This window comes from Giraffa tippelskirchi, chromosome 8, assembly GCF_054371585.1.
Source record: "Giraffa tippelskirchi isolate mGirTip1 chromosome 8, T2T-mGirTip1v1.2.pri, whole genome shotgun sequence".
NCBI classification, from domain to species: Eukaryota; Metazoa; Chordata; class Mammalia; order Artiodactyla; family Giraffidae; genus Giraffa; species Giraffa tippelskirchi.
This window is the reverse complement of record NC_137282.1, coordinates 131056456-131077340: the sequence shown is the minus strand read 5'-3', so window position 1 is coordinate 131077340 and position 20885 is coordinate 131056456. Positions and strand designations below refer to the sequence as shown.

Below are 20885 nucleotides of genomic sequence, written 5' to 3'. Positions count from 1 at the left end.
TCTCACTCCCCACTCATACATTCATCCATTCATTCAACGAACAGGTCTTGAGCACCTGCTCCTATGCCAGATGCCAGCAGCCCTGAGCTGTGAGAGCAAGACATGAAGCTCTCCAGGGGAACTGATTTCACAAGACCCCGTGTTTCCTTCCAAGTCTGTTTCTAAATATCCATCTCACACTGCACACGGTCAGAGCTGCTGTCTAGGGCGTGGACATCAGTGAGCATACAGGACAGTGTGTAAGTGACTAGTGCCAGTAACATGCATGCAGCTCACCTCACACAGCCTTGGGTCAGCTTTGCAGTCATGAGGTAGAGGGTCCTGTGGGTACTGTTGTGTACACACCCCTGGAAATATTGGACAGGGCCTGGCCATCAGAGAGTTATGATCAGGGCTCTGGAAGCCAAAGTGGACAAAGTCCAGGAGATATCCTTAACCTGTTCCACCCCAAACATCACACATACACACACATTCACACACACAAGCTCATATACATTTATTTTTTTTAAGTTTCATACACATTTTTAAAATTTTTGTTCTATATTGGAGTATGATTGATTAACAATGTTGTGTTAATTTCAGGTATACAACAAAGTGATTCAGTTACACACACACACAGACACACACATTCTCTCCCCTTCCTGCTCTCTGGTTCTGGGTCTCCTCTCCTGCAGACACTCTCTGAAACAGGCCCCTTTTCTGAATGGCAGTGCTACCAACAGGAGCCCCAGGGATCACGACAGGGTTAGGAGATGAACTTCCTGGAGTCAGATATCTCTAAATCCTACACCCGGGCCTCCAACTCTGTGTCCTTGGCTACTATTCCTGACCCTCAGTACTTGCTCTGATACATGAGGGTGACACATCCACTTACTTCACGACATTCTCACAAGATTTAAAGGCAATGAATGAGATCATGGGCTTCTCCAGTGGCTCAGTGGTAAAGAACCTGCTTGCAATGCAGGAGACAAAAGAGATACAGGTTCGATTCCTGGGTCAGGGAAATTCCCCTTGAGGAGGGCATGGCAACCCACTCCAATATTCTTGCTTAGGAAATCCCACGGACAGAGGAGCCTGGCAGGCTACAGTCCAGGGGTTGCAAAGAGTCGGACATCACTGCAGCGACAAAGCACGCGCTCAAATGAGATCATGCCTGTAAAATAGACACAGATCTTTCTCTGGGGCCAGCACCTGCCTCCCTCTTGCCCTGTGTGGGGAGTCTCTGTGGTGGCAAAGCCCATCTCCCACCACAGAAGGCTGGGCTCTGCCATCGGGCGCACCTGCCCCAGACTCCAGGGAACCCTGAAGTGTAATCCCTGGTTACTGCAACAGAGTTATGAAAAATTAGCAGCTGTGATGCTCCTTGGGAGGCCAGAGTCCAGCTGGCATCAGTGGCATAAGCTCCAAGTGTAGGGCCAGCCCACAGCAGTAGTGTCCAAATTTGGACCACCTTAGCAGCATCACTGTGGGAGTTTTTCTTGAGTGCATAGTCCCAGACTTGGTTTTTAGGCCCTTTAGAGCAGCGATGAGTAATCAAAGATGCTTTTGAGTAAATTCTTTTCCTATTTAAATCAGCCAGAGTTCGATTCTGTTGCTTGCATCTCAGAGCCCAGCCCGACAGAGTGTAAAGTGCTTGGCTCAGTGCCCAGAACACATAGCAAGTGCTCAGTAAACACAAGCAAGTAGGGATAACACACATGAAACAGGAAGGGGCAGGCACCCAGGCAGGGGGCTGAGGGTGTTGTCACCTGCCCAGGTTCCAGCCCAGGCAGGGTCAGGTTTATTGGTACAGCTCTCATGCCAAGGGGTGGGTGAGTGGGTGGAGCAGTAGGAGAGGTGTGGGACAATGCTCCTGTTAAGTGACCCTACACGGGAGACACAGTTTCCTGTAGGAGCCCAAGCGCCAGTGATTCCCTTTACTCTCCAGGTAAACAAGTCTATATTTATTGCTTGCAATTGTCATCTCAATCTCATTCAAACAAATCCCAGATCACTGGCTTTCAGGAAAAATGCAGGATCAGGAGGAGGTAGGTCCATGAAGGCAGAGAAACTCACTGAAAACCACCTCCCAGAGTCTGTGGGGTCAAACTGCCCTCGTCTCTGCTCCCTCTCTCCCTGGGTGTGTGGCCCTTTCTCCAAATCTCCCTGTCTCCCCAGTGAGATACATATCACTGTCACCAGGAGGCCACGTATAGTCATTTGGCTTGGGGACTGCACAGAGGCAGCCGAAGGTATAAGTGGGGCTTCCCTGGACCCCAGCTGGGTCCAGTTGGAGGAAGCAGCGCTTTTTCTTTCCTCTTCAGGGATTGTTCACAGCCAAGGGTCGTGTCCTGAGTACTCTTCTCGCCCCAGGCCCCTCCCAATGCACTCTGCAGGACCGCGAGAGTGGGCAGTGGACCACCCCACACAACAGAAACTCAATTCGTCAGTAAGGTACGAGAAAGGAGAAGGCTATGAAGACTTAGAGATTTAAACAACTGTCTAGGTTTTGTTGCTTGCATCCCCATGACACCGTTTAAAATGTCCCTCTGTCCTCCATTATTCTTGCAAATTAGGAAGCTGGACTCAGCCTTGAGTAGATTCAGGCTTTTTTCTCTTGCTGTCTCTTTGTCCCTCTCTCTCTCCAGGTCAGGCTCACAATGAGGATTATGGGTGATTTCCTAACTGGCTGCCAAAAAAATATAAACACATCTCAGTGAGACAGCATCAACCTTTTTCTCCTAAGAAGGTGCAGTCCAGCTTCATATACTCCAAGAATGCTTGACTTGGCCACATGATTTGGGCTCAGCTCTGTGTCACCCAGGGACCCCAGTTCTGGTGTTGAGGGACATTTGTAACCTTCACTGACCTGACAGACGTCACACAGCTCACCTGTGGCCCTCATAGCTCCCGGCAAGGCAGCTGCCACAATGTCAGGTCCTGATGATTTCCACACCTCTCTGTTGGGATTTCAGTTTGGCCTCACCACTCTAGAAGCTTGTCTTTCTCCTCTCATCCCTCAAATGAGCTCCTTCCCCTAAAGACACAACTTTCTCCCGCCCCCCCCCCACTCCCAACCCTGGGGGGCTCTCGGAGGGGAGGGGAGGGAAACTCCAGAAGACCTTCGTGGGGCAGCAGGGCCGGGCTCTCCAAGCAGATGGGAGGGTACCAAGGAGACAGGAGCCACGGCTCTTCAGGGCTCCTCTGTTGAAAAGTCAAGGGGAATGGGGGTTAGGATGTGGTGACCAAGCTGTTTATTAATCACGGGCATGGGGACTGGGTATGTACATAGCTCTCCCAATGAGTGTATATTTTTCTCCTTGTCCTTAGACCTAAACCAAATCCAACATGGATTAGGTGATATTCTACTTAAAGGCACCAAAAGAAACTCCATGACATATTTTTTAACAGTTTATTTGTTTGAGTCAGGATTTGATATGGTCCATACATATTGAATGGGTGATATGTCTTTTAAGTCTATTAAACCGTAGGTTCTCCCATCTTTGGTTTTTTTTTTTTTTCTTTTTCCAACTTATTGATGAAATTGGGTTGCTTCTTCTATGCAGTTTTCCATTTTCTGGCTTTTATGGATTGTCTTGACCAGGCAACCTCTTGGGTGGAGCTGTATTCAACCATCAGAAGGGACAAAAGTCTTTCTTTTGTGCTGTTAGTGGCCCAATGAGCAATGCCTGGATCCATTCATTCACAGGAGTTGCAAAATGGTGCTGTTTTACTCTTCTGCCTTCATTTATTAGCTGGATTCTTTATTTCCTAGCAGGACTACATCTTAAATGAGAAACTACCCCAGATGTACTTTCTGGCCTCAGTGGAACAATGTATATAGGAAACCTCCATCAGCCCCACCCCTCAACCTGCCACACTCAGCCTTCCAACCCAGGTGCTGGCTTAAGAAAGAACCCAGGGCAGGAAAAAGGCTCAAGGTCATCCATCATGTCCACTCAGCATGAGTGGCCATCCTCATACCAATCTGTCTGATTGGGTCTGAACAGGAAGGAATCTTTGGTTTAGATCTTGCTCTCAGGGACCCTCCAGTCTAAAGCACAAATACCAATTTTAAAAACAGTAGTGTGCTTTCTTATCACCATGGAAGATCATCCTTAGGGATGTCTGTCTCTATCCTTAGGGTGGGGAAGTTGTCTTTACATCCAATCCCCCTTCACTCATTTCACTGAATACCAGGAATATGAAATCATGTAAGTAACTGCATTTGAAGGTAATCAAAAAGAAGGGAGGATTTCCCTGATGGCTCAGATGGTGAAGAATCTGCCTGCAGTGCAGGAGACCTGGTTCAATTCCTGTGTTGGGAAGATCCCCTGGAGAAAGAAATGGCAACCCCATCCAGTATTCTTTCCTAGAGAATCCCATGGACAGAGGGGCCTGGTGGGCTACAGTCCATGGAATCACAAAGACTGTAATACCACTGAGTAACCAAGTGCACACACAAAAGGAAATGATGGTGACATCATGCCATCAAAAAGCAAATTACTAGTTTGTTCTCTATGTCTGTGAGTCTGTTTCTTTTTTTGTTACATTCACTAGTTTGTTTTATTTTTTAGATTCCACATATAAGTGATAACATACAATATTTGTCTTTTGCTGTCTGACTTATTTCACTAAGCATTGTACTCTCCAAGTTTGTCCATGTTGCTACAAATGGCAAAACTTCATTCTTTTTATGGCTGAGTAGTATTCCACTGTGTGTGTGTGTGCGTGTGCATGCTAAATCGCTTCAGTCGTGTCCCACTCTTTGCTACCCTATGGACTGTAGCCCAACAGGTTTCTCTGTCCATGGGGATTCTTCAGGCAAGAATACTAGAGTGGGTTGTTGCCATTTCCTACTCCAGGGGATCTTCCTGACTCAGGGATGGAACCTGCATCTTTTATGTCTCCTGCATTGGCAGGTGGGTTCTTTACCGCTAGTGCCGCCTGGGAAGCCCAAGATTGTGTATACCTCGCCTTTTTAATCCATTTATCTGGGAAGGGGAAGGGGCAAGATAAGGGTAGAGGTTTAAAAAATATAAACTACTATGCATAAATAAGTAATCTACAAGAAAACGGCACAGGAAATATAGCCAATATTTATAACTATAGAGTATAACCTTTAGGTATTGTGAATCCCGAGGTTGTATACCCCTTAAACATATTGTTCATCTACTATACCTCCTTGTAATACAAGAGACCCAGTTTGGATCCCTGGGTTGAAAAGCTCCCCTGGAGAAGGAAATGGCAACCCACTCTAGTATTCTTGCCTGGAGAATCCCATGGGCAAAGTAGGCTGGCAGGCTACAGTCCATGGGGTTGCAAAGAGCTGGAAATGACTGAGCGACTAGCACATTGTGAATCACAAGGTTGTATACTTTAAACATATATAATACTGTTCATCAACTATACCTCAATACAGTAAAAGGGGGAAAAGCAAATTACTTTAAAAACATCCCTTTGAAAGCCCCAAGTCATCTTGGAATGACTTGTCCTTCATGTCTCCATCCCCTCCCCTTATTCTTAGCCCCTCCACTGTTGCTTAGTTGCCCAGTCGTGTCCAACTCTTTGCAACTCCATGGACTGTAGGCCTGTCTGTCCCTCACCATCACCTGAAGTTTGCCCAAATTCATGTGCATTACATCAGTGATGCCATCCAGCCATCTCATCCTCTGACCCCTCTTCTTCTTCTGCCCTCAATCTTTCCCAGCATCAGGGACTTTTCCAATGAGTCAGCTGTTTGTATCAGACAACCAAAATACTGGCATTTCAGCTTCAGCATCCGTCCTTCCGACAAGTATTCAGGGTTGATTTACCTTAAGATTCACTGGTTTGATCTCCTTACTGTCCAAGAGACTTTCAGGAGTCTTCTCTAGAACTGCAGTTCGAAGGCATCAATTCTTCTGCACTCTGCCTTCTTATTGGTCCAGCTCTCATGACTGTACGTGACCACTGGGAAGACCAAGCCTTGACTATATGGAACTTTATCAGCAGAGTAATGTCTTTGCTTTTCAATATACTGTCTAGGTTCATCATAGCTTTCCTTCCAAGAAGCAAATACCTTCTGATTTCATCTCTGCAGTGACCATCTGCAGTGATTTTAGAGCCCAAGAAGAGGAAATCTTCCACCTTTTCGCCTTCTATTTGCCATGAAGTAATGGGGCCGGATGCCATGATCTTAGTCTTTTTAATATTTACTTTTAAGCCTGCTCTTTCAGTCTCCTCCTTCACCCTCATCAAGAGGCTCTTTAGTTCCTCTTCACTTTCTGCCATTAGTGGTATCATCTGCATATCTAAGGTTGTTGATGTTTCTCCCGGCTATTTTGATTCCAGCTTGTAACTCATCCAGCCCAGCATTTGTCATGATGTGCTCAGCGTGCAGATTAAACAAACATGGTGACAGCAGACAGCCCTTTCATACTCCTTTCTCAATCTTGAACCAATCAGTTGTTCCATAGAGGGTTCTAACTGTTGCTTCTTGACACGCATACAGGTTTCTTGGGAGACAAGTAAGATGGTCTGGTATTCTCATCTCTTTAAGAGCTTTCCACGGTTTATTATGATCCACACAGTCAAAGGCTTTGGCCTAGTCGATGAAACAGAGGTAGATGTTTTTCTGGAATTCCCTAGCTTTCTCTATGATCCAGAGAATGTTGGCAATTTGATCTTTGGTTCCTCTTCCTTTTCTGAACCCAGCTTAGACATCTGGAAGTTCTTGGTTCACATAATGCTGAAGCCTAGCATGCAAGATTTTAAGCATGACCTTACTAGTGTGGGAGATGAGTGCAATTGACCAATGGTTAGCACATTCTTTAGTACTACCCTTCTTGGTAATTGGGATGAGGATTGACCTTTTCCAGTCCTGTGGCCACTGCTGGGTCTTTCATATTTGCTGACATGTTGAATGTAATACCTTGATGGCATCATCCTTTAGGGTTTTGAATAGTTCTACTGGAATTCTGTTACATCCACTAGCCTTATTAACAGCAATGCTTCTTAAGGCCCTCTTGACTTTGCTCTCCAGAATGTCTGGCTCTGGGTGGCTGACCACACCATCATAGTGATCCCATTCATTTGGATCTTTTATGTACAGTTCTTCTGTGTATTCTTTCCATCTTTTCTTGATCTCTTCTGCATATACTAGGTCTCTACTGTTTATGTCCTTTATTGTGCTCATCTTTGGGCAAAATATTCCCTTGATATCTCTAATTTTCCTGAAGAGATCTCTAGTCTTTCCCCTTCTGTTGTTTTCTTCTAGTTTTATACACCATTCATTGAAGAAGACCTTCTTGAAGTCCATTTTTCCCCCTAGGGCCTCTCCCTTCACACCCATCAGGAGAATCTCTCCAACAAAGAGCCTTTGCCTGCAGGGGAATTACTCTTTTCCAGCTGCTGGGATAAAGCTGCTGTAGTCAGCTGGGGTTTTAAATAACTTTGTATTTCTTTGTTTTGACAATTATTTAAAAACTGAAGCTCAGATACCTGCCAAACTTGCCTCAGGTTTCAAAGGTAATGAGGCCTGAAGTTGTGTTTCAAATATAGATTTTTTAAGCTGCAAAACTCAAAGGCATGTCCCTGACCTCCGTGCTTATCCACCCATCACTGGAGCTGGCACCTCACTGCAGGACAAGGCAGATGTATAGCCCATCCAGGAACCCTGAGAGAAAGACAGATTTATCTAAAGGGAATCGGAAGCTCTTATTTCAGCTGTTAAGCAGGACTTTGGGAAGAGCCTTTTTGCAAGCTACTTGGGGCACAGTATGGTGCAGTTTAACAGTCAAGAGTGAAAAATCCAAACACAAGGCTTCAGTTCCAATCCACTTCCGCCAATTACTTATGGCTGTGCTCATGGGCATAAGTACTGTCTGTGCGTCGGTGCCCTCACTGAGGAGTAGGGATAATAAAAGTGCCTACCCCATAGGGCTGCTCTGAGGTTTAAGCGCTTTCCGCATTAGCATTGCCCGGATGTTTGTTAGAAATGGAGATTCTCCGGTCCCTCCCAGACCCACCAAGTCAGGAATAGGCAGGCTCAGCAGTTGTCTGTTGAACACGCCCTCGCCCTCTAAGCACCAGGAGTCTGTATCTATAAGACACAGCCTGGACCCCTGTGTCACCACTTGGAAGAGAACTTCTCTGGAGAGTCAGTGGCCCAAGAGCAGACTTCACACGAGCTGAAAATAAACCTTTATGTACTAAGCCACTGAAATTTCAGATATTGTCATTGCAACTTAGCTTAACCTGACTAGTATTCAACAAGTGACGTCTCTTAAACATTCTTTATAATGTGAAATCTGAAACTATATTAATGAATTTTCATAGTCTCTTACATTAAAATCCAGTTCTCATTCTCGCATATTTTACCAGGGATGATCTTTGGGTTTCTTTTTTTAACTTTTTATTTTATATTGGTTGATTAACAATGTTATGATAGTTTCAGATGTACAGCAAAGTGATCCAGTTATACGTATACGTGTAGCAATGTACACTTTTGATGAGTACACTTCTCTGCATGATGATTTCAACCAAAAGTTTAACAACATAAACAATCATGGGATGTCGGGTGATTTGTGTCTTTTATTGTTCCTGAAGGGGCAGCCCTGTGCGGGGGTAAGGTAGTCCAGAATCCAACGTTTGGACCCTGAGCTTAGGCATTAGTGTCCTCATCAGTAGATGACAAGGGAATCCAGACTCAAGGAAATTGCCAAAAGTTTGTATGTGGTGGCCGGCACGGCCAGTGACCTCTCTTTGGCTCCCTGTGTGAAGGTAGCCCAGGTCTGGGCCATTGGATGTACAGGTGTGTGCAGAGGGGCCCACACAGTAGAACTCCAGGGCTGCGTGGACTGCTATTGCTAGCATTCTCTGAGCCAGAGAGGCATCTCTGCATTACTGCCCAACATCATGCTCATTCTTTCCAATGACACGCTCTCATTCTTACTAGAAAATGATTACAATTCCTAATGAACACACAAAAATAAACCTCTTCATTAATCAGAGAAAAAAAATGTACCACCTGAATGGAACTTGAACTAGAATGCAGCAGGAGCACAGTGGCATATGCTGGACTAATTATCCCTGTCTCTGCAGATGGACACGTTCAGCCCAGTGGTTGCGTGATGGGGTCGGGTCAAGGGGAGCTGCCTGTTGAGGGCAGCATTTCCAAAGGTGTTCTTCAGAATGCTAGTCCCTTGAGATGTTAACTGGGGCGGTGGTGTGACAATTTCATGCTCAAATGTATTTAGAGAACTGCTAGGTGTAAGGTTATAACGTGCATGTTTTTGCTGCAGGACTTCTCAGAGCCTTTACTATGCTAGTGGGCATATTGAATCACCAAAATGAGGATCAAGTAGGTAGCCTTTTTCTAACTTATCGGATTTCTCAGCCCTTTTTTAATGAGAAGGGCACCTTGTGAAAAGTGTTCCCTGGTGCTCATAATGAAAAACACTGACATGTAGACCCAACCTCAGTCTAAGAATCAGGAATCTAGCTTGCAGATCCAGCTTAGTTATCAATCAGCAGGTCACCTTGAGAAGATCCCTTTTTTAACCCTCAGTTAATTCAAAGGAAAGGCCTCAAAAACCAAGGATATGGATTGGCTAGAGAGAGAGAGGAATGATGTTCTAAACATTATCTTACCACATTTTACCTTTTTTGCATTTAATACCGTGGCATTAGGCAATGCAACTTGATTGTTTATGTATGAAGCAAATGCTATTGATAACTAACCCAACAGCTATTACTCTCATTTCTTGCTAAAAGAATCCTGATTTTTCCCAAGCGGCATTGAGCCCCGCAATAGGGTGAATCCCATTCTTTTCTATTTAAAAGTTGTCATATGAAGGTGTGATGATTGGAGCTGAGGTAGCCATCTTTTGAGCATAAGACAACAAGGATGAAAACCAAAAAGCTGAGGAGGCAGAGGTAGGAGGGAAAAAATCTGTATCTTTTATGTCTTCATTAAACTGCTGAACTAATATTCAAACTACTTACCTCTAATTTTGGGGCCTTCCCTGGTGGCTCAGACAGTAAACAGTCTGCCTGCAATGTGGGAGACTCAGGTTCGATCCCTGGGTCCAGAAGATCCCCTGGAGAAAGACATGGCTAACCCACTCTAGCATTCTTGACTGGAAAATCCCATGGATGGAGGAGCCTGGCAGGCTACAGTCCACAGGGTCTCAAAGAGTCGGACACGGCTGAGTGACTTCACTTTCACCTCTAATTTCTTGTCAAATAAACAATAAGTGCCTTTATAGTTTTACTTACCACTAGTTTGACTTGCCTTTACTTGTACTCAGACATAAACTTACTGATTATATTTGTTTTTATCTTTTATTATTCTATTTTCTCATTTGTAAGGGATCCTCAGTTGTAAGCTGCAATCATGATTAATTTATTAGTAAAGATGAGATAGGAGACTCTGGTGTAATAACAGACAAAACCCTGAAATCTCAGTGACTTCACCCAATAGTATGTATTCCTCATCCTATCATAGTCCAATATGAGGTAGGTAACCCCACCCCAACTAGTAGCTATGTTTTCTGAAACATGTCGTATACTAGTCAGGTTAAGCTAAGTTGCAACGACAATATCTGAAATTTCAGTGGCTTAGTACATAAAGGTTTATTTTCAGCTCGTGTGAAGTCTGCTCTTGGGCCACTGACTCTCCAGAGAAGTTCTCTTCCAAGTGGTGACGCAGGGGTCCAGGCTGTGTCTTATAGATACAGACTCCAGGAGAGGTGATTTCCTGGCTGCTAAAGCCAGAAAAGAGAGTACTGAGGGTCATAAACCAACCCTTAAATATTTTGGCCCGGAAGTGACATCACTTCTCTTTATAGTCCATTGTCCAGAACCACTCACATATCCCAACTTAACTTCAAGGGAAGCTGGGAGACACAGGGATGCATCTGGTATTTGGAAAGCGTTAATTTTCCTTGGCATAATTTAATAATGGCTTGTTTAATAATAATTGGAGAAGAAAATGGCAACCCACTCTAGTATTCTTGCCTGGAGAATCCCAGGGACGGCGGAGTCTGGTGGGCTGCCGTCTGTGGGGTCGCACAGAGTCGGACACGACTGAAGCGACTTAGCAGCTTAGCAGCTGTTTAATAATATTGTCTCTGACTGAGAGCCTGAAATACGTCGAAGGAAGCTGAGAGCAGGGAGAGGTGGAGAGTAAAACTTCCCTGACTCCACTGAATCCAGCTTCCAGAGGCCAGGCCAGGCACTGGGTTCAAGGGACCACAAGGAAAGAGGCAGCTTAGGACCCAGAAGTCTGGTTCTAGTCTCTGTGCTCCTATGAGCCTTGGGTAAGCCACTTTCTATGGGCTTGCCTAACCTGAAAAATCAAGCTTTTGACCCTGTTCTAGTCACTATGGCTGTGTGCCAAGTCGCTTCAGTCGTGTCTGACTCTCTGCGACCTTATTGACTGCAGCCCACCAGGCAGAGAGCTGGGGAAGCCATGAAGGGTGATGTCAACTGGACCGTGACCCTGGCAGTGTGGTAGAGTAGAAGGAACCAGGCCCTGGTGGGAGCTGGGAGGGAGGCCTTGTTTCTTCACCTGCAAATCGAAGGGCTTCAATTAGAGCAGTGGTTCTGAGACTTCGGAGAGTAAGACATTCACCCAGAGAATATGTTACAGAATATCTCCAGGCTCCGATATCGTGGGCTGGGCCAGGCTCTTGTCTTTAGTAAGTGTCTCAAGGGACTTCATGTACGTGTTCCATAGGTCTTAACTGAGGTCCCTCCCAGCTCTTACCTTTGATGGCCTTCCAGCCCTTGGTCCATCTTTGGAGCACAAAGTCCATCTCTCACTCTGGGGCATGTGGTGGGGTGGTGGTTTTTACATTTTACTGCGCTGCTGGATGCAGATAATGTCACGTGACTCATCCATTCCCAGACAGCGGCACAGCCAGGGGGCACTATGGGCTCTGTGCAGTTCTGGGGAGATTAAACAGCCACAAATCTGACCCTTCCTGTAGAATTGTGTGTGTGTGTGTGTGTGTGTGTGTGTGTAGAATATGTCAGTGTGGATGGCTGACCTCACCCCGCCCCCCACCACAGGAGCTCAGGCAAAAATGTTGGCACAACAGAAACTCTTCTTTTCTCACATCCCGCATCCAGTCTGTTAGCAAATCCTGTCAGCTCCACCTTCGAAATATGCCTTAACGTGACTGATCCCACTGCCATGGCTCCCCGGATTTTTTTTTCTCTTTTTTGAACATTAGCCTCCTCACCAGTATCCTGCTTTTTAGCCTGCCCTTTCTGGTCACATAGCAGCTGCTGCTGTTGCTGCTGCTAAGTCGCCTCAGTCGTGTCCGACTCTGTGCGACCCTAGACACGGCAGCCCACCAGGCTCTGCCATCCCTGGGATTCTCCAGGCAAGAATACTAGAGTGGGTTGCCATTTCCTTCTCCAGTGCATGAATGGGAAAAGTGAAAGTGAAGTCGCTCAGTCGTGTCCGACTCTCAGCGACCCCATGGACTGTAGCCTACCAGGCTCCTCTGTCCATGGGATTTTCCAGGCAAGAGTACTGGAGTGGGGTGCCATGGTCCTATTAAAGCAAGTCAACGCATCTGTGCTAAATCTCCCAGGGGCTTCATACCACACCCCAGATAAAATCCGAATCTCTATTGTGCCTACAGGAGCTGGCCCCCACTACCTCCCTGACCTCGTCTCCTCCCTCTTTTCTCTTCACACCCTTTTGTTCTAGTCACATGGCCTCTTCGGTCTCCTCAATGTTCCTTGATGACACCAAATCTGTTCCCTCCTCAGGGCCTTTGCACTGCTGTTCTCTCTGCCTGGAATGCTTTATTTCCACATAGCTGTGTGGTTTACTCCCTTGCTGCATTCAGGATCTATCTCAAATGGCAATCAGAGTTCTTCCGTTCTTCTTTGATGAATCTTTGTAAAAAATAATATTCCCTGCATGTTTTATTCCCTTATGCAGCTTTACTGTGTGTGTGTGTGTGTGTGTGTGTGTGTGTGTGTGTGTGTGTGTATTTCTTGGTTTATTTGCTTAAAGCATTTACCATCCAGAAAAGGTAAGTTCCTTGAAGGTAGGGAGGTTGATTGCTTTCTTCTCTGTCCCCAAAGCCTAGAAGAACACCTGGCGAGCAGTGAGCCTTTGAAATACTCAAGATGAGTAAGTGAGATGAGTGAGTGGATGGCCGAGTGAAGTGATAGTGCCTCAGGCATAACCCTCAACCTTGTCTGATTTTTTAAACAACCAACTTAGTCATGAGCTTTGTAATTTCCAATGTATTATTAAGAAGTTATGAGTAATAGACTCACCCCTGCCTCAGTGACTGGCAGGAGCTAGTTACTTTTGGATGCTCATGTGACATCAACGTGGGTAGCTGGAGCCGTGCAAATGCTCTGATTTGAAGGGAGTGCCTGAAATAGCACCTTCCTGTTCAGAGTGGATTCATTCTCCCCACACAGCCGGCGTGAATCCCCAGCCCTGATCAGGGCTTGGTCATGGAGGATTCTCCACTTAAATAATACCCCGTGTTGTGCTGGTGGAGAAGTGACACTTTGCCTTCTAAAGGTACCTTGAATTTTAAAAATCTATCCTACTTACTGTATTGCTTTGTTAAGGCCTCCATAATGACCTACCACGGACTAGATGACTTAAAAACAGGCAGTTCTAGAGGCTAGAAGTCTGATATCAAGTGTCGACAGGGCTGGTTCTTCTAAGCCTCTCTCCTTGGCTTGCAGATGGCCAGCTTCTCTCTGTGTCTTCTCGTGGTCTTCCTTCTCTGTGGGTCTGTGTCCTAATTACCCCTTCTTATCAGGTCACCAGTCAGATTGAATTACGGTCCAAACCAATGACCTCACTTTAACTTAATTACCTCTTATAAGAACCTATTTCCACATACACTCATAGTCTGAAGTACTGGGGGTTTGGGTTTCAAAAAATAAGTATTGTTTTGGGGGGAGACACAATTCAGACTATAGCATTTACTTATTTCCCAATAAATTTTTACAGAAATTTCTTGAATAATCAATTTTAAAACAAGTTGCTAATGTGGGTTTTGAGTGGTTTAATAGCGTCTCATGATGCATACAATAATCATTCCCATTTTACAGAAGAGAGGGCTGAAAGGGTAGAGGCCTTACCCAAGGGACACCATGAGTTAGTGATGGGATCAGGACTGGACCCCCAGCATAGCACTCTTTTCAGCATCCAGTGACCTCCTGTCCCGGTGATAAAAGGCAACAAATCAATATGAATAAATGAATGGACACAGCACTATCATTTTCCAGCTTGTGCACTGGAACTCTTGTGGAGGAGACAGATGGCAGAGACGGGGTCGGTCATACTCTTGCATCTCGAATGCAGCTAATACCTCTGTCTGGCACACTGTGTGCCTCCAGTCGACTCCCTACAGAGGACAGCTTTGAGAAGAAGGTGGGCTGAATAATCAGCAGAGTCACTAAGCAAGCAGCCTCCCGTGGGCACAGTTTCATTCCCAGAGATTCCGTTTGCAGTGTTTGAGGGAAGCCAGACAGAATGCCACCAGGAGGAAGAAGCCACTTCGGGAAGGGGACCCTCTGACCCGCCCACTACATTTGGTGAGGGATAACAATCCCACTCTCGGTGAGCACACACCTGCACAGGTGATCCTTTGGAAATCTGAGCTGGGTGAGCAGCAGGTTACAAGAGGGTGAGGTCACCAGTCCAAAAGGCTGGATGTATTTCCACAGGCCTACCTGCTCCTCCTCTGTAGGTGGGACTAACCTGCTGGTTGCGTCATGTCCCTACAGCATTTTCCCTGACACCAGAAGATTCTACCCTCCCCTGCCTCCATTTCCTCCTTCCTTGAATGAGACTGTAGCACCTGGAGCCGCAGGAGCCATCTTGGGTCCCTGAGACTCTAAGCAATGAGGATGAGACCTGGCTTGCGGGGATTGTGGAAAAGACTTGGGTCTCTGATGCTATGATTGAACAGCTCAGGCAATACCAGCACCACCTATCCTTGGATTCCTTGATATTTAAGAAAAATCTCCTTTTAATGTAAGCTGTGTGGTTGGGTTGCCTGTTAATTGCAGCTGGATGCATTTCTAATGATACATTTGGTGAGCCAAAAGCAGGCTGACTCTAAAAGATCAGCCTATAAGACCCACTGAAAGTTCAGGGATTTCTGACTGGTTGTTAAGTGGAGTGGACTGAAGTGGCTTTAAAGATGTGGTATTTGAGCAGGTCCCCATCAACACAGGACTTCTCTCCCTGTTTCTTCCTCTCTGTCAAGTGAGAGGTGGGCCTAGCCTTCAGAAAGCTGAGTATTCTTAGATGCTTGCCATTTTCACCCCACGTTGGCCAAACTGCCCTAGACTCCAAGGTTGATCTTTTCCCTAGATGGAAAAGGTGAGGGAAAGATTAATCCCCTGAACTCAGTCCTTGGCATCTCTGCATTGTCTTCCATCTTTCCCCAGCATCCCTTCTTTCCAGATCATTCCTGGAAATATTAAACACACAACCAGCCCACCACACTGTGTGTGCAAGGAAAGACTCAAAAACAAAATTCATAAGCACCACAGGAGAGAGAAATATTGGAACATGACCCATAGTAACAATTTTTCACTTTTCTAGTAATACACTTCTGTCTTACCAATCAGTCTCTGAAGGAGAGATTTTAATTCCAGTTTGTGGGTGAGGACTTTACCTGGACTCCATTGGCAGATCCAGGGTGCTGAGCAAAGCTTCAGAGACTTAGTTGCTCAATGTTCTAACCATGGTCTTCGATGACCTTAGAGTCTTAAGTGGAGAAGGAAGCAGAAAGTGGGGGAAGCTATAAAGGAGGGGCTTCCAGGAACCCCATCCTGGCTGTAAACTGAGCAACTCCTTTTATCTATTTTCATATATTGTGCTGTGTTGTGCTTAGACACTCAGTTGTGTCCAACTCTTTGTGACCCCAGGGACTGTAGCCTGCCAGGCTCTCCTGTCCATAGGAATTCTACAGGCAAGAATACTGAAGTGGGTTGCCATGCCCTCCTCCAGCGTCCAAACCCAGGGATTGAACCCAGGTCTCCCGCATTGCAGGCATGTTCTTTACCCTCTGAGCCACCAGGGAAACCCATGAATACTGGAGTGGGTAGGCTATCCCTTCTCTAGCGGATCTTCCCGATCCAGAAATTGAACCTGAGGTCTCCTGCATTGCAGGCAGATTCTTTACCAGCTGAGCTACCAGGTAAAGCACAACATTTTGAGCTACCAGGGAAGCCCTTTCATACATTAGGAATGAGTTTTCTGGACGTTGGCTGCACCCAGGGACATTAGCTAAACAATAATGGTAACTAGCACTGCAGGGCACTTAGATCATTTGTTATAAGCAATTCCACCCCCATGTGAGTCTGGGGCAATACTCATTTTCTCCCCATTTTTTGAGGAACCCAGCGCTCAGAGATGAGGCATCTTAACCAAAGTAACACAGCTTTCAAGTGGCAAAGATGGGATTCAATTATAGGTCTTCTGTTCCAAGTCCCCTGGAGGTGATGGCTCCCCGTTGTGGAGCCCCCAGGCAATGATGGTCCTAGAGAGATCTTGGATTTGGGAAGCGCTGGGCCTGATGGAAGAGAACCTGAAAATCAAGCTCTACTTTGGGGGAGTCCAGGGAGTTCTGAAAGGGCCAAAGAGACCAGAAATTTCCCCAGAAATGTCACATCGGTAAAGGCCATGTCAGTGGCAGCCCTGGGCAGCTGCCTACCCTAAACAGAATGCTGGAGACAGAGGTGCGATGGTCACCCTGACAGCTCCTTGAATGAGGTGGGCCAGAATGGCTTTTGAAAGAAGGGGAAAAATGGAGAACAGTATCCAGGAGGGGTGATGGAAGAAATATAGAATTCTGCCCAAGAAGAGTTCTGCTGAAGTTTGCCCCTGGTGGGCCACCTGCTGTGGCTACAAAGATCTGTTACCTTTGGTTCTGCCTGCTTCCCAGCAGCTCTTCTCCTGGTGGTGTGAGAGCTATTCATTCATCTCAGGAGCCAGCCCAAACTTAGGCCCAGTGGAGTGAAGACAAGGACAAGTGCCAAGCCACCTGTGTCCATCACAGCTGCATGGCCGGCTCCAGCAGGCTGCAGAGAACACCTGGGCAGGGAGTGAAGAGGGCTGGGCAGAAGCTGAGAGTATGACTGGACTCTGAACCCCGCCGTAACTTTGGAGCCCTGTCTCCAAAGCTCCATCAGAATGGGAGCTCCCTGGGGTTGGGGCTGTGTCTCCCCCATCAGACTGGGAGCTCCCTGGGGGCAGGGGCTGTGTCTTCCTCATCAGAACAAGGATTCTCTGAGCACAGAGTGGTGGGAAGTGTGGCTTTGTCAGTCTGGGCTCTGCACTGTCTTGATCTTGACATGGTTTAAGGGACTAGTTGCCAGCAGACTGTTTTTGTTCAAATCTTCTTTCCTAATAATAGTCTTAGAAAAATTGACACTTTCATCTTCCCTTCCTCACTCCCGCCCTAAGTTCCGTGGTGGGACAGATGGGAATGCCATCCTTGGTCTCGTGCCCTGATTGGCCTATTAGCTTGGGCTACTGCCAGCCAATGGAAGCCAGGGGTCAGCCCTGCTTCAGCCACAGGAATTCTGGGGAATGTGGCTCCCTGCCTCTGCCCTGCCCCCACTAGGAGGAAATGGCTTCAAATCTCAAAGAGGCTCCTGTGAGGAAGAACCCTTCTTCTTTCTCCAGAACTAATGGGAGTAATTAGAAACCATTTTTCTCCATAGCCTGGCACAATAGTTTTTGCCATACATTGACATGAATGTTTTTGATAAGACTCTGTCCTCTCCCTGCTGGCAGAAGCCCCGTTGGGTGGGGCTGGGGCTGGGTGGGCGAGAGGCTGCTGGTGATTTAACTCTGTAGAGGCGCATCACTGGGCTTGGTTCCCACAGAGTGGTTCAGGCTGGCACCTATGCATTCACAATCACATTTTCCCAGCCCACAAAGCAATGAGAAAAGAAGAAATACGTAGCTTGGTTGTTTTAACATGTAAAGTATTTAAAGGATTGTCTTCTTGCTTAATTTTTTTTTCTATTTTTTGATGTAAAAACATGTAGGGGCATGGGTGATGGCTCAGTGAGGAGACAGGAAGAGGCTTCCTCTGTGATGGGCGTCAGAGCGCACCTGTGATGGGTGTTATAGCAATTGCTTATGTATTATGGTTATTCATAAACGCGGTGTTCATAAGTCAAGATATGCTGCAAATTCTTAACTGTCTGTGCTGAAGAAAGGGAGAGGTGGGGGTAATATAGGGAGCCATTCAATAATGGAAGTGAAGCAGGGAAGGAAAATAACGGTTATTGCGGACGAATTCAGAAAGGATAATTGACTTGCCCAGGGTCACCCTGATAGTTAATGTGGGGTCTGGGACTAGACTCTGCATCTCCTAATGCCTAGTCTAGTGCTTTTTCAAGTGCACTACGTGAGTCATAGTAGCACCGATCATGATGATGGTGAACGATGGCAGAGCGCATGCTTAGAACTTCACATGTAGTATCTCCTTTCGTTCTCCCTGCAGCCCTGAGGGTTCACCTGTTTACAGATGGATGATTCAGGGCTGTTTTCAGTTCAGTTTAAGACACATTCACTAAGTGCCTGCTAAGTTCCATCCTGGGTGCCCAACTAGGGACAGGAAATGGAACACTGATAAGACAGATCCTGTCCAACAGTTCAATGGGGCCGCGTGCACAACGGGATGATTTCAGTAAACTCTGGCAAGTCCCAGGAGAAATGGATACATAAGGGGTATGTGAGAGCCCACGGGGGCAGGAGGCCAGATTTCAAAGGAGGGGAAGGGAGAGGGAGCTATTCATGGAGGGCTTCCTGGAGGAGCCGCTCACTAAGCCATGTCTTCCACAGGCAGGAGCTGAGGGCCAGGAGGAGAAAGGGGAGGGTGGAGATGGGGGCTCTGGCAGAAGGACTGGCGTGGCCAAGCCTATGCAGTGTGGCAGCAGTACACGTGCAGAGGCAGGGGAAGTAGGAGGAGCCAGGAGAGGAGGGGAGGATGGTCACAGGCTTGAGTGTCATCCTCTGGAGAGTGGGGAGCTGTGGAAGGTTGTTAAACAGGGAAGTGGCATGATCCTGTTCATAAATCATAAGGTGCTCTGTGGCAGCAGATGAAGAACAAGCAGGGAGGGGCAGTGGGTCACCCTGGGGCCCTTCCTATTCCAGACCAGCGATGATGTGCCCTGAGATCCTGGGGAGGGAAAGGGGGCAAGTTCAGGGATGTTTAGGAAATGGGATCACAGGACATAGGGGACTGATTAGGTGTGGGGATGAGGGGGAGGCAGGTATTGGTGGGGTGTCTAGGTTTGTCATCCGGGTAAGCAGAAGGGGGCTTCACAGGAGACCAGATGGAGACTCAGGGTGGGACATGATGAATTTGAGTGGCTTCTAGAACCTATCACCCATTCCCCAACTTCTGTAAGTCCAGCTCTGCTTCCTGCTCTACACAGCCAGGCTGGTGAATCAGAGAACAGGCAGATGGGTGTGCCTCTGGGACCTGGGGAGCCCACGAAGAGTAGAGCCCATGGGGTGTTACCAGGAATCTAGGTATTTGGGGGGCGGGAGGTGGTCCTTGCCCCTAACAAGAGCCCTAATGGAAGGGGCAGTGAAGGGATGTGTGAGCCCTGCCCTTACCATGTGGACAGAGCCTCATGAAGGGCTGTAACAGAGGCCACTGTTCCTGGCCTCATTTCTCACTTGCCTGAGAGACAGCGGGGAAGCGGGTCATCTCACAACTGGGGCATCCTTTGGGGGGCTTTTCCTCTCTCCGGTGGTGACTCAGGTAGAGTGGTATAATGATTGACACATCATTCATTTGTTTTGCCAGTGAATGCCTCATTTATCCTTGTCCTCTGTGTGGGGCTAAACACAAAACATACACAGACCTGGGAGACAAGCGCTGCCCTCGGGGAGCTCTCAGGCCTTCTGGGGAGACAAGTGAGTGATGATCTCTATGAGCAGATGAGCAATGCCCCTCTAGAGGTGCTGCCAGATACTCCCTTCATGCATGTTCCGGAGGGGCCTTGAGGAGTGCTGAAGAGTACAGGCTCTGGACCACATCGCTGTGCTTGGATGCTGGCTCCTCTCCACTCCCCAACTGTGTGACCTTGGACAGATGTTTTAACCTCTCTGGGCCTTCCTTCTCCATCTACAAAATGTGGATGACATAGCATCCGCCACCTTGAGTTCTTATGAGGATTAAAGGCATTAATACATGAGAAGAGCTTTGAACAGCGCCTGGCACACAGTGAATGTTCCACAGTGTTAGCTATTATTAATTTGCTTATCATCATCTTCTTCATCACAGACTCAGGAGTCTGCAGGGGAGCAGTTAGCACAGAGGAGAAGATGCTCGGGAAAGCTTCACACAGCATCTGACATTTCAGTTGGGCCGGAAAGGTGACATTTTGCCGAGAGGAAAAAAACCAAGGCCAGGGAAGCCGACCAAGGCAGAGGGAACAGGAGCAAAGGCAGGAAGCGTGAAAATGCAAGGCACGTTCAGGAGAACAGCTAGGCCCCCCAGCTCCAGAAAGCATGGAGGATTTGGGAGATGGAGGCCTGGGGAGAGGAGATCAAGGCCAGCTTGGGAGAGGCTGGAATGTAAGATGATGCAACTCGGGCTTTATCCCAAAGGCAAAACGGTGCTGGCAGAGTTACTTTGGAAAGCGCTATGACCAGGGGACTTCCCTGATGGTCCAGTGGCTAAGACTCCGCATTCCCAATGTAGGGAGCCTGGGTTCAATCCCTGGTCAGGGAGCTGGATCGCACATGCTTCGAGTCAGAGTTTGTACTTGGGGAGCTGGCTAAGCACTGAGTTACTGTGAGGATGCAGGGATGGAGGTGAAGCTGGACCTCAGTCCGTCTTAATAACCGAGAAAGATGTTAGAAACCTCAGGTGAGACTATTGGGCCAC

General features: G+C 47.1%; 1 long non-coding RNA gene across 2 annotated transcripts in view; it reads left to right on the top strand.

Moving 5' to 3' along the window:
• The first annotated feature begins 27 nt into the window (after nt 1-27).
• LOC145516371 (uncharacterized) overlaps nt 28-20885 on the top strand; it is a 41485-nt gene continuing 20627 nt past the window's right edge. The window contains exons 1-3 of one of the 2 annotated variants that reach the window (XR_014061325.1): nt 28-239; nt 2304-2433; nt 2628-2728. This is a non-coding gene — a long non-coding RNA (uncharacterized LOC145516371). The remainder of the gene's footprint in view (nt 240-2303; nt 2434-2627; nt 2729-20885) is intronic. The other variant, XR_014061324.1, reaches the window with a different exon arrangement.